Source organism: Primulina tabacum, chromosome 8 (genome assembly GCF_025594145.1).
Source record: "Primulina tabacum isolate GXHZ01 chromosome 8, ASM2559414v2, whole genome shotgun sequence".
Taxonomy (NCBI): domain Eukaryota; kingdom Viridiplantae; phylum Streptophyta; class Magnoliopsida; order Lamiales; family Gesneriaceae; genus Primulina; species Primulina tabacum.
In genome coordinates, this window is record NC_134557.1 from 30554287 (window position 1) to 30566561 (window position 12275).

The following is a 12275-nucleotide window of genomic DNA, read 5'->3' on the forward strand; positions in this document are numbered from 1 at the left end:
GAGTTACTTTGCTTTCTACTTTTCTCTCTTGTTTTCTTTCTTATTTCTCCTTGGAGATTCACGTTTTTCTTGCTGAAATTCTCAGTATTTTCGAGCGAACGAATGGAGAAAAATGGCTAGGAGTGAAGGGAAAGTCTACTAATTAAATGAGATAGAATGGCAAGATCCAAAATCTTTCTATCCTAGTGTTTGTTAGATAAGGAATGATATGATATTATTTGATTGAGGGAGGTTAAATGGGGTGAGATATGACCGATTTTTAGCTATCAAATATGGGTAAGAATATTGCTTAATTAATAATTTTTATTGATTAAGATGAGGGATTATCATATCAAGAATGGATTAAGGAAATGAATCAAGTGGTGATTTGACTAACTAAATTCAAATCTTCTAAGTAATGGCTGAAAATTGCTTATTAAAATGGGGTGAAATATTGCTTAAATATTGTATTTTAAATCTTTAAAGTTTTATCTACCCATTAAGTATTTTAGTGAATTAAGTAATTAATTAGTTTAGTGATTATCTTGCATGCATGGAAATTTCCTTAAAGTAAATTACTAACATGTTAAGTTACAATTTCTTAAATAAAATAAGTCTAGATTAACTTATCTCAATTGGTCACATATTTTAATTTAGGTTTTTAATTAAATTCTTGGACAAGAACTTATTTACTACTTATCTCTAATTAATTAAATAATTCCTTAAACTTTGTTTTTACATTAAAATAAATTATTATTTATTTTAAATAAATTATAGGAATGTTTTCTTAATATAAAATTTTATCTCAATACTCCAACTCAAGTCCGGCCTCACTTATTTAACTGAAAAGATAAAACTAAACTTCTGCGATTTAAAATAAATAATCATGACTAACAACTTTAAAAATGCTTTAAATAATCAAGAAATTATTTTTTATTTAAATACTAGAAATTATGCATGGTTTATACGTAGTCTGATTTAACGGGTTCTACAACTCTCTCCCCCCTAAAAGAAATTTCGTCCTCGAAATTAAAACTTACCGAATAGCTTAGGGAACCGACTTCTCATCTTTGGCTCAAACTCTCACGTAGCTTCCTCCTCTGAATGATTAAGCCATTTGACTTTCACTCGCTTAACCAGCTTGTTCCGAAGCTTCTTCTCTTGTCTGTCTAAGATCTGCACTTGTCTCTCCTCATAAGACAGGTTCGGAGTGAGCTGCAACGGCTCGAAGTTCAAGACATGTGAAGGATTCGCCATATACTTCCTCAGCATAGAGACGTGGAACACATTGTGTACTCCGGCCAGATTCGGCGGAAGAGCAACACGATAAGCTAGCGTCCCAACCCTGTCGAGGATCTCAAATGGTCCAATGAATCTCGGACTGAACTTCCCTTTCTTCCGAAATCGCATGACACCTTTCATAGGTGCCACCTTCACGAAAACATGGTCGCCAACGGCAAACTCTAGATTTCTCCTCCTCTGATCCGCATAGTTCTTATGTCGGCTCTGAGCAGTCCTCATCCTATCACGGATCTTGACTACTACATCGACCGCCTGCTGAAAAATCTCTGGACCCAATTCTGATCTCTCCCCTACCTCATCCCAATGAACCGGCGATCTGCAGTTACGACCATACAGTGCTTCATACGGAGCCATACCTATAGACGACTGGAAACTGTTGGTATAGGTGAACTCTACCAATGGCGAATTCGACTCCCAACTCCCTGAGAAGTCGATGACACAAGCACAGAGAAGATCCTCCAAAATCTGGATAACTCTCTCTGACTGCCCATCTGTCTGAGGTTGGAAAGTTGTGCTAAACAAGAACTTCGTACCCACTGCTGAATGCAGACTCTTCAAAAATGCAGAAGTGAATCTAGGATCTCGGTCAGACACTATAGAAACGGGGATACCGTGAAGTCGGGCTATCTCTCGGATATACAACTCTGCATACTGAATCATGGTGAAAGTCGTCTTGATAGGCAAGAAGTGCGCTGATTTAGTAAGACGATCAACAATCACCCAGATAGCATTTGATCCTCTGACTGACTTCGGCAAACCGATCACGAAGTCCATGGTAATATTCTCCCACTTCCACTCGGGAATAGGAAGAGGCTTGAGCAAGCCTGCTGGTCTCTGATGCTCCGCTTTCACTAGTTGACATGTTAGACACTCGGATACAAAACATCTGATATCCTTCTTCATCCCTAGCCACCAATACAATACCTGCAGGTCTTTGTACAACTTCGTACTCCCAGGATGAATAGAATACGGCGACGTATGGGCCTCGGATAGAATATCTGCTCGAATAGAATCACTACTAGGAACCCACATTCTGTCTCGGTATCTCACAATACCGTCGCTAACTCTATACAAGACACTGCCCTTGGCCTCATCTCTCTGCTTCCACTTTGCCAACTGCTCATCTGCTGACTGACCACTACGAATACGATCAAGAAGGGAAGACTGAATCGTCAAAGTAGATAGACGGGGAACTCTACCTCGAGGATAAGTCTCTAGATCAAACCTCTGCATCTCAGACTGAAGAGGCCTCAAAATCGCTAGATGAGCCATCAATGCGACTTTCTTGCTCAATACATCCGCAACTACATTAGCTTTACCCGGGTGGTAGCTAATGTCACAGTCATAGTCCTTCACTAGCTCCAACCAACGCCTCTGACGCATATTAAGCTCTTTCTGCGTAAAGAAGTACTTTAGGCTCTTATTGTCGGTAAAGATCTGGCACTTCTCTCCGTACAAATAATGCTTCCAAATCTTCAGGGCAAAAACTACAGCTGCCAACTCCAGATCGTGGGTATGGTAATTCTTCTCATGGGTCTTCAGCTGACGAGAAGCATATGCTATTACCTTCCCATGCTGCATCAATACTGCGCCCAAACCGAGTTTTGAAGCATCGGTATACAAAACAAAGTCTCTGGGCCCTGACGGCATGGCCAAAACTGGCGTTGAGATAAGAGCTTGCTTCAAAGTATCAAAGCTCTTCAGCACTCATCGCTCCACACGAATTTAACATTCTTCTTTGTCAACGACGTGAGTGGAACTGTGATAGAGGAGAATCTTTGAATAAACTTCCGATAATATCCTGCTAGTCCAAGGAAACTACGGATCTCTGATGCATTTTGCGGCACAACCCAATCTCTGACTGCTGCAATTTTTGCTGGGTCTACCTCAATACCGCTGCTAGAAACGATGTGGCCTAAGAACGCCACCTTCTCTAACCAAAATTCTCATTTACTGAACTTCACGAATAACTTATGCTTCTATAGGGTCTGTAAAACTGCGGTCAGATGTCTGCTGTGATCCTCTTGATTCTTATGAGTAGACGTGAATGTCGTCTATGAATACTATCACAAACTGATCAAGATACGGCTGAAATACGCGATTCATGAGATCCATGAAGATCGTTGGCGCATTCGTCAAACTGAACGGCATCACAAGGAACTCGAAGTGGCCATATCGAGTCCTAAAAGCAGTCTAGGAAACATCGGCATCTTTCACCCTCAACTTGTGATAACCGGAACGCATATCAATCTTAGAGAATACTGAAGCTCCCTGCAACTGATCAAACAAATTTTCAATCCGCGGAAGTGGGTATTTGTTCTTCACTGTAACCCTGTTCAACTCCCGGTAATCAATGCAAAGCCTCATCGTACCATCCTTCTTCTTCACAAACAAGACTGGCGCGCCCCATGGTGAAAAACCCGGGCGAATGAACTCCTTATCTAGAAGTTCCTGAATCTGCTTCTTAATTTCTGCCATCTCTGTCGGTGCTAATCGGTACGGTGCTTTCGAGATCGGAGCCGTACCTGGCATAAGCTCAATAGAAAACTCCACCTCTCGCTCGAGTGGCATACCAGAGACGTCCTCAGAAAAAACGTCTAGAAAATCTCTAACAATAAGAACATCGGAGGCTGACTGACTGGGTGCCTCGGGAACGGATATAAAAGTTGCGAAAAACGCCCGACACCCTCAATGCATGAGCTTCCTAGCCTGAACAAAAGATATCAAACGCGGTAAATGAAAGTACCTGTCTGGCTCGAATAAGAACTGCTCCATCCTAGGCGGTCGGACTAGAACAGATCTCCGCTGGAAGTCGATCAAAACTCTGTTCCTTAATAGCCAGTCCATACCCAGAATGATATCAAACTTTGGCATCGGAAAAACGATAAGATCCGCATAAACAAGATTGCCATGAAGCTCGATGTCTATGTCTCGGATCACATTAGTAGCTGCCATCTCCTCTCCCGAAGGCAGTACTACTGAATAGGCTATATCTAGCCCAATGGTCTTGACCTTGAGAAAATTAGCAAAGGTCTCCGAAATGAATGAATGAGTAGCCCCTGAATCTATCAAGGCTTTCGTAGCTGAACCCGCCATAAAAATTCTCCCTGAAAGGTTGGAACGTCAAGGCTGAACCCAATAATCACAAGAACTAACCTATAGACATGCGAAGGTCAAAGTTCTTCTAACCTAATTCTCGAAAGTATCACTGATTAGAGCATGCAATCATATCACAATTCTAAGTTCAAAATCTTAATTCAGATTCCCAAAACATTGAATTTCAAATATTAACTTAAAGCTTTAAGATACCTGTCATGAGCATGGTGTCTGGGTTCGTCTCCGCTGCATGGAGAGCAAAAACTCTGCCTTGGGTAGGCAAACTCCCCTGTGGGCATTGCTGCAGCAAGTGGTCTGGACTACCACACTTGTAACACTTCCCTGAACTATACATACACGCTCCAGCATGGCGGCGTGTGCACCTAGGACAGACTGGGTGCTCAAAAGTCCTTGGGACTGCGCGTCCCCGCTGCTGCTACTGTCCTCTGTTCCTGGGTGGGCCGTGGAAAGGCCTCTTATTCTGTGGCTGCTGCTGAGGAGGGGGGCGGTGTGGCACTTGGACTGGTCGCTTGCCATGGCGGTCTCTCTCTATATCCTGCCGATCCTGCTCTGCAACTAGAGCTCTGGAGACAGCGACATCATACGTAGTAGGGCCAGCCACCCTAACGTCACGGCGCAAGATCGGCCGTAGACCATCCAGAAAGTGTCTCAGCTTTGCTCCGGCATCGTTGGCAATCAGGGGCACAAAATGGCAACCCCTCTCAAACTTACGGATGAACTCCGTAACGGTCAAGTCTCCCTGCCTCAGGGTCATGAACTCCCTGGTCAACCTGGCACGCACCTCTTCAGTAAAATATTTCGAGTAGAATACCTCGGTGAAGCGCGTCCAGGTCAGAGTAGCCAAGTTCAGGGCTACGGATGCTCCTTCCCACCATAAGCGGGCATCTCCTCCAAATAGATAGGTCGCACAACGGACCCTATCCTCGTCTCTAAGCTCCATGAATTCGAAGATAACCTCGAGGGACTTAATCCAGCCCTCAGAAATCATAGGATCGGAAGTCCCTGAGAACTCCTTCGGCCTCATCTTCATGAAGCGCTCATAGGTAGCCTCGGGCCCTGTCGGCCTGGCTGTCACAGCGTTGTTCCACGACTGTGCGAAAAACTGAGTCATCCCAGCTAACATCTGGGCATTCATGTCCGGTGGAGGTGGTAAATCTCTCTCCTGCCTCTGATTCTCACCGTCCCCCTGGCGAGGCTTATCATCTCTCGTGCGCTCAAGAACGCGTCTAGGAGGCATACTAGTTCCATACATAACCCATATGTAACTAACATGCATAATCTCTATTATTTCTTTAAATTTAAATAAATACTGCATAATCATAATATGAACATAAAATATTTCATGAAAACATGCTGTTAAAATATTTCATGCTTTAAAAGAAATGCGTAAACGTAAAACTTACAGACCGAAGACGTGACTTCGTGAGCTTCTCGAGATCAGTAGTAGTACAACCCTTTACAAGAACATAGGCTCTGATACAAACTGTAGAGGCCCGTATTTCGTATTTGAAAATTTGCGGAATAATTTAAAATTTTTCTTTAAAAGAAAATATTTCGCCTCATTCATAAAATAAACTGATGAAAAGATTTAATGTTCAAAGTAGCAGCGGAAGTAAATATCTGTTTCAAAACAACAACTTAAAATAATTCATCATGATAAAAAAATGAGTTTGCATAAAAATGATAATTAAACTGATAAATGAGGTCCTCGGGTTCCTACTACTGCCGACCCAAGTTCGCTCACTAGACCCGCCCTCGGCCCCGACCTCATCAGTACCTAAAATAATCAAGTCTAGTGAGTCTAAAGACTCAGCATGCATATATCGTAAATAACAAGTAAATATATCGTAAAATTTCATGCCATGCAAGGAAATCATGTCGTAAAGCTTAACATGAAAATCGTATCATGAATAATTATAAATACGTGTATAACTGAACTGAAAATCGTAAGTGAAATGTTTGCTCGATAGAGCCCTGTCGTGAAATAGCATATAATAATTTTTTGTTGAGAATATGTTCTACGCAAGTGGCCCATAACATGAACTGAATCGTCTTATCAGACTAAACCACAATATACTGGGCGGTAGAGATCATCACAGCCCTTGGACTGGATATCCGTACCAATACATGAACATGAACCGGTCCGTGACCACCGGATGAAGTAATAATCCCATGATAAGCTGCAATCCCATGAGTGTGAAGTGGCCACAAGCAATATCGCATATATCTCAAAAATGAACATTTTATATTTTTATGCACCTAATATAATTAAATATCCTGTTTTATTTTACCAAATGGGTTGGACCGTTCCCAGGCTCGCTGCGACCTAATTCTAACATGAAAAACATGCAAATAACTTGACTTGACTATGCAAATAACTTAACTTGCCCAACAAACTTAATATTTAACCATGACTCCTTACAAACCCGAACCAACATCGAAGCATCATTTAGTCATTATTAAAATACAACAAATATATTGGAAAATAAATCCCTAGGGCTGTAATACACGAAAAATATGCATGGAGACCAAAATCATGAAACGCTCTTTCGAGAGTCACTTTGGCACATTGCGCCGTAAATTCTCGTACGACCTCTAAACTTAACCAAATCACAAATGGCCAAAAACATGACCTTCCTAACTCCATAAGGCACTGTCCAATCCGAGGCCATAGGCTAAAAGCCAACCAAGAACTCAAACGAGCCTCTGAACCGAAGCACAAAGTTGCTGTCAAGAAAATTACAGAAGCAGCTGTTGCGCTTCTTTGCGTCGTTTGCAAGGCTAATGGCCATTGGGGCTTGAACCACTGACCAGAGCCTCTTACCAAGATCCTAAGGTATGGTTTGAACCATGGCTAAGGGCCCTAGGCCAACCACAATTCTAGCTAACACCTACGACAATACAAGCTTCACCCGAGAACACACACATGGCACGCGTGGGGGTGTTGCTTGTTTTGCTGTCAAATGAAGGATCCAATGGCTATGAGGTTAACCATGGTCCATGCGAGACATGCTAAGGTGTTGTATGAGTCATGGCTAAGGGCTAGAAGCCAACCACAACCCACTTGACACCTCAAAACCGAAACTCAACACACTAAACAAAAACCAGAATTTTAAAACCGAAGGGGGCTGTTCTTGTTTGTTTTGAAAACCGATGGGACCATGAACCATGTAGAGGCCCGAAATTTGTACTTGAAAATTTGCGGAAAAATTTAAAATTTACTTTTAAAATAAGTAATATGCCTCATTCGTAAAATAAACTGATAAATAGAGTTTAATGTTCAAAATAGCACAGCGGAAATAATTATTGTTTGCAAAATAACAATTTAAAATAATTCAGCAACAGATAAAAACTGAGTTTGAAATAAAATAGTAATTGCTGAAAATGAGGTCCTCGGGTTCCCACTACTGCCAACCCAAGATGACTCACTGGTCCCCGCCCTGGTCCCGACCTCATCAGTATCTACAACAATCAAGTCCAGTGAGTCTAAAGACTCAACATGCATATATCATAAATAACAAGTAATAATAATAAAATTGCTTGCACGGTAAAAATATCATGAGTCTGGCGTAACGTAAAATATCGTGTCATGAGTAATTATAATACGTGCATAACTGACTGAAAATCATAAGTGAAATATTTGCTCAATCGAGCCCTGTCATAAAATAACATGTCATAATTTTATGTTGAGAATATGTTCTACGCAAATGACCCCTGTACTGAACTGAACTGGATCGCCTGATCAGACTAAACCAGAGTATAATGGGCGGTAGAGATCATCACAGCCCTTGGACTGGATATCCATACCAATAAATGAACTGAACTGAACCGGTAAGTGACCACCGGATGAAGTAATAATCCCATGATAATGAAGTGGCCACAAGCAATATCGCATAAATCTCAAAAATGAATATTTTATATTTTTGCACGTAATATAATTAAATATCCTGTATTAATTTTATCGAATAGGTTGGATCGTTCCCAGGCTCGCTGCGACCTAAATCTTACATGAAAAATATGCATATGATTTTAACTTGACCAAAACTTCGTAATTGAATCCAAAAACGAGACAATTACGCAAAATGCCTTAGTATTTAATCATGACTCCGTGCCAACCCGAACCAACACCGAACCATCATTTAGTCATGATTAAAATACACCTAAAATGATGAAATAATGCTCCTAAAATTGACAAGTCGAAATTTGGTGAATGGAGGCCAAAAACAAGAAACGCTCTTTCGAGAGTCATTTTGGCACATCGCACCGTAAATTCTCGTACGACCTCTAAACTTAACCGAATCACAAACGGCCAAAAACACGACCTTCCTAACTCGATGAGGTACTGTCCAGTCCAAGGACATAGGCTAAAAGCAAACCAAGAACTCAAACGAGCCTCCAAACCGAAGCACAAAGTTGCTGTCAAACACATACAGCAGCAGCGCTTGCGTTCCTTTGCATTGTCTGCGAGGCTAATGGCCATTAGGGCTTGAACCACTGACCAGAGCCTCTTCCCAACATCTTAAGGTATGGTTTGAACCATGGCTAAGGGCCCTAGGCCAGCGACAATCCAACCGACACCTGAAACGTGACCACACTCCCAACCGAGAGCAACAAACTGCACGTGAGGGACGTTGCTGTTGTTTGCTGTCATGGATCATTCCAATGGCCATTTGGTTGACCATGGCATGATCTAGACATCAAGGGGTATGGTATGGACCGTGGCTAAGGGCTAAAGAGCCAACCAAGACCCACACCACACCATGATTTCGAAACACAACACACACACAACAACCAGAATATTTCCAAAACCGAAGGGGCTGTTCTTGTTTATTTTTGAAACCGATTGGGACGTGAACCAAGCCATGAAAGGGTATCTTGGTCACGTCCTAGACATGTCAAGGAAAGGGTTTTAACCATGGCTATAGCCCCTAGGGCAGCCAAGATCAGAATCATCCTCCATTGACAGCAAACAAGAAAATCAAACACAAAGTGACACTAGGGATGAGTTGCTGTCAATTTCTTAATTCCAGCATGCATGGGGCTTGAACTAATGGACCAACATTGTCCTAATACACCCTAGTACATGTCTAGGTGCCGCCTTGGGAGCCTAGGATTGATCCACCCTCCTGAAACAACAAAACAGCCGAAATTGTGAAGCATGAAAGAAACCAGAAAATTTTGTGCATGCATTTTCGAATGGTGCTGAAATGATTTTCGGTTTTGATGATTAAAATCATGAACATGTGATGTAAAAATTTCAGTATATGGCTTGATTGAGTAGTGATGAAAATATAAACATGCCTTGGTTCGTTTTGAAAGAAAAACGAACGAAACAACGACGCGGCGCGGAGGAGACGGAGTGCTCTTCACTTTCTTGCTTCTACTCGATTTTCTCTCTTATTTTTCCCTAGCTCACTCTCGATTTTTACTCTGAATTCTCTCTGAATTTAGGTGCAAGGGAGAGGGGGAAATGGTTAGGAGAAATGAAGGGGAGTTGCAATATAGAAGGGATTTAAATGGCATGACCAAGTCTTGCTCTCTTTGAATTTGTCAGATGAGGACTTGGTTTGATATCCAAAAGATTTTTTTTGGAGGGATAATTGAGGGCATGACCGATTCTTCCATGTCAAAACAAGGCAAGGATAATGACTGATTATTAATTAATGGTGATTAAAAATGAAGGGGTTATAATTCTAAGAAATAATAAGGAAAGAGTCAAAGGTGGTTTGTTGCCAAAGAAATATTAAATCATCTATGAGGTGGCCGAAATTATGCTATTAAGTGGAGCGAAAATATTGCTTAGTTAGTGTATTTTAAATCTTTAGAGTCTTATCTATCCATTAAATAATTTAGTGAATTAACACATTAATTATGGAACCTAAATGAACTTATTTCCTACTTACCTCAAGTTACTTAAATAATTCCTTAAACATTATTTTACCTTAAATTAACTTATTAGTTAGCTAAAATAAATTCTGGAATGTTTTCTTAATATTAAATTTTATCTCAAAACTCCAACTCCAGTCCGGCCTCACTTAATTAATTGAAAAGATAACAATTAAACTACTGCATAAAATAATTAACTTTAAAGAAAAGAATTTCAATCCTCATGCATAAAATCATTTTAATTTAAATAATAGTAATTATGCATGGCTTATACGTAGTCTGGTTTACGGGTTCTACAACTCTCCCCCCCTTAAAAAAAATTTCGTCCTCGAAATTAAAACTTACCGAGTAGCTCGGGGTAACGACTCCTCATCTCTGGCTCAGACTCCCATGTAGCTTCATCCTCTGAATGGTTAAGCCATTTGACTTTGACTCGCTTAACCAGCTTGTTCTGAAGCTTCTTTTCCTGTCTGTCTAAGATCTGCACTGGTCTCTCTTCATAAGACAGGTTCGGGGTAAGCTGCAACGGCTCAAAGTTCAGGACATGCGAAAGATTTGTCATATACTTCCTCAGCATAGAGACGTGGAACACATTGTGTACTCCGGCCAGATTCGACGGAAGAGCAACATGATAAGCTAACGTCCCAACCCTGTCGAGAATCTCAAATGGTCCAATGAATCTCGGACTGAGCTTTCCTTTCTTTCCGAACCGCATGACACCCTTCATAGGTGTTACCTTCACGAAAACATGGTCGCTAACGGCAAACTCTAGATCTCTCCTCCTCTGATTTGCATAGCTCTTCTGTCGGCTCTGAGCAGTCCTCATCCTATCCCAGATCTTGATTACTACATCGGCATCCTTCTGAATAATCTTCGGACCCAATTCTGCTCTTTCCCCTACTTCATCCCAATGAATAGGAGATTTACACTTCCGGCCATACAGTGCTTAATACGGAGCCATACCTATAGACGACTGGAAACTGTTGTTATAGGTGAATTCCACTAATGGCAAGTTCGACTCCCAACTCCCAGAGAAATCCATAACACAAGCGCGGAGGAGATCTTCCAAAATCTAAATAACTCGCTCTGACTGCCCATCTGTCTGAGGGTGGAAAGCTGTGCTAAACTACAACTTCGTACCCATAGTCGAATGCAAACTCTTCCAAAATGAGGAAGTGAATCTGGGGTCTCTGTCAGATACGATAGAAACCGGAATACAATGAAGTCGTACTATCTCCCGGATATACAACTCTGCATACTGAATCATGGTGAAAGTCGTCTTGATAGGCAAGAAGTGCGCTGATTTGGTAAGACGATCAACGATCACCCAGATAGCATTTGATCCTCTGACTGACTTCGGCAACCCGGTTACAAAGTCCATGGTGACATTCTCCCACTTCCAGTCGGGAATGGGAAGAGGCTTGAGCATACCTGCTGGTCTCTGATGCTCCGCCTTCACAAGCTGACATGTCAGACACTCGGATACAAACTGTCGGATGTCTTTCTTCATTCCCGGCCACCAATACAATAACTGCAGGTCTTTGTACATCTTCGAACTCCCAGGATGAATAGAGTACGGCGATATATGGGCCTCTGATAGAATATATGCTCGGATAGAACCACTGCTAGGAAACCACATTCTGTCGCGATATCTCACAATACTGTCACTGACTGTATACAGGACACTGCCCTTGGCCTCATCTCTCTACTTCCACTTTGCCAACTGCTCATCTGCTAACTGACCACTGTGAATACGGTCAAGAAGGGAAGACTGAATCGTCAAAGTAGATACACGCGGAACTCTACCTCGAGGATAAGTCTCTAGATAAAACTCTGCATCTCAGACTGAAGAGGCCTCAAAATCGCTAGATGAGCCATCACTGCGACTTTCTTGCTCAATACATCCGCAACTATATTAGCTTTACCCGGGTGGTAGCTAATGTCACAGTCATAGTCCTTCACTAGCTCCAACCAACGCCTCTGACGCATAT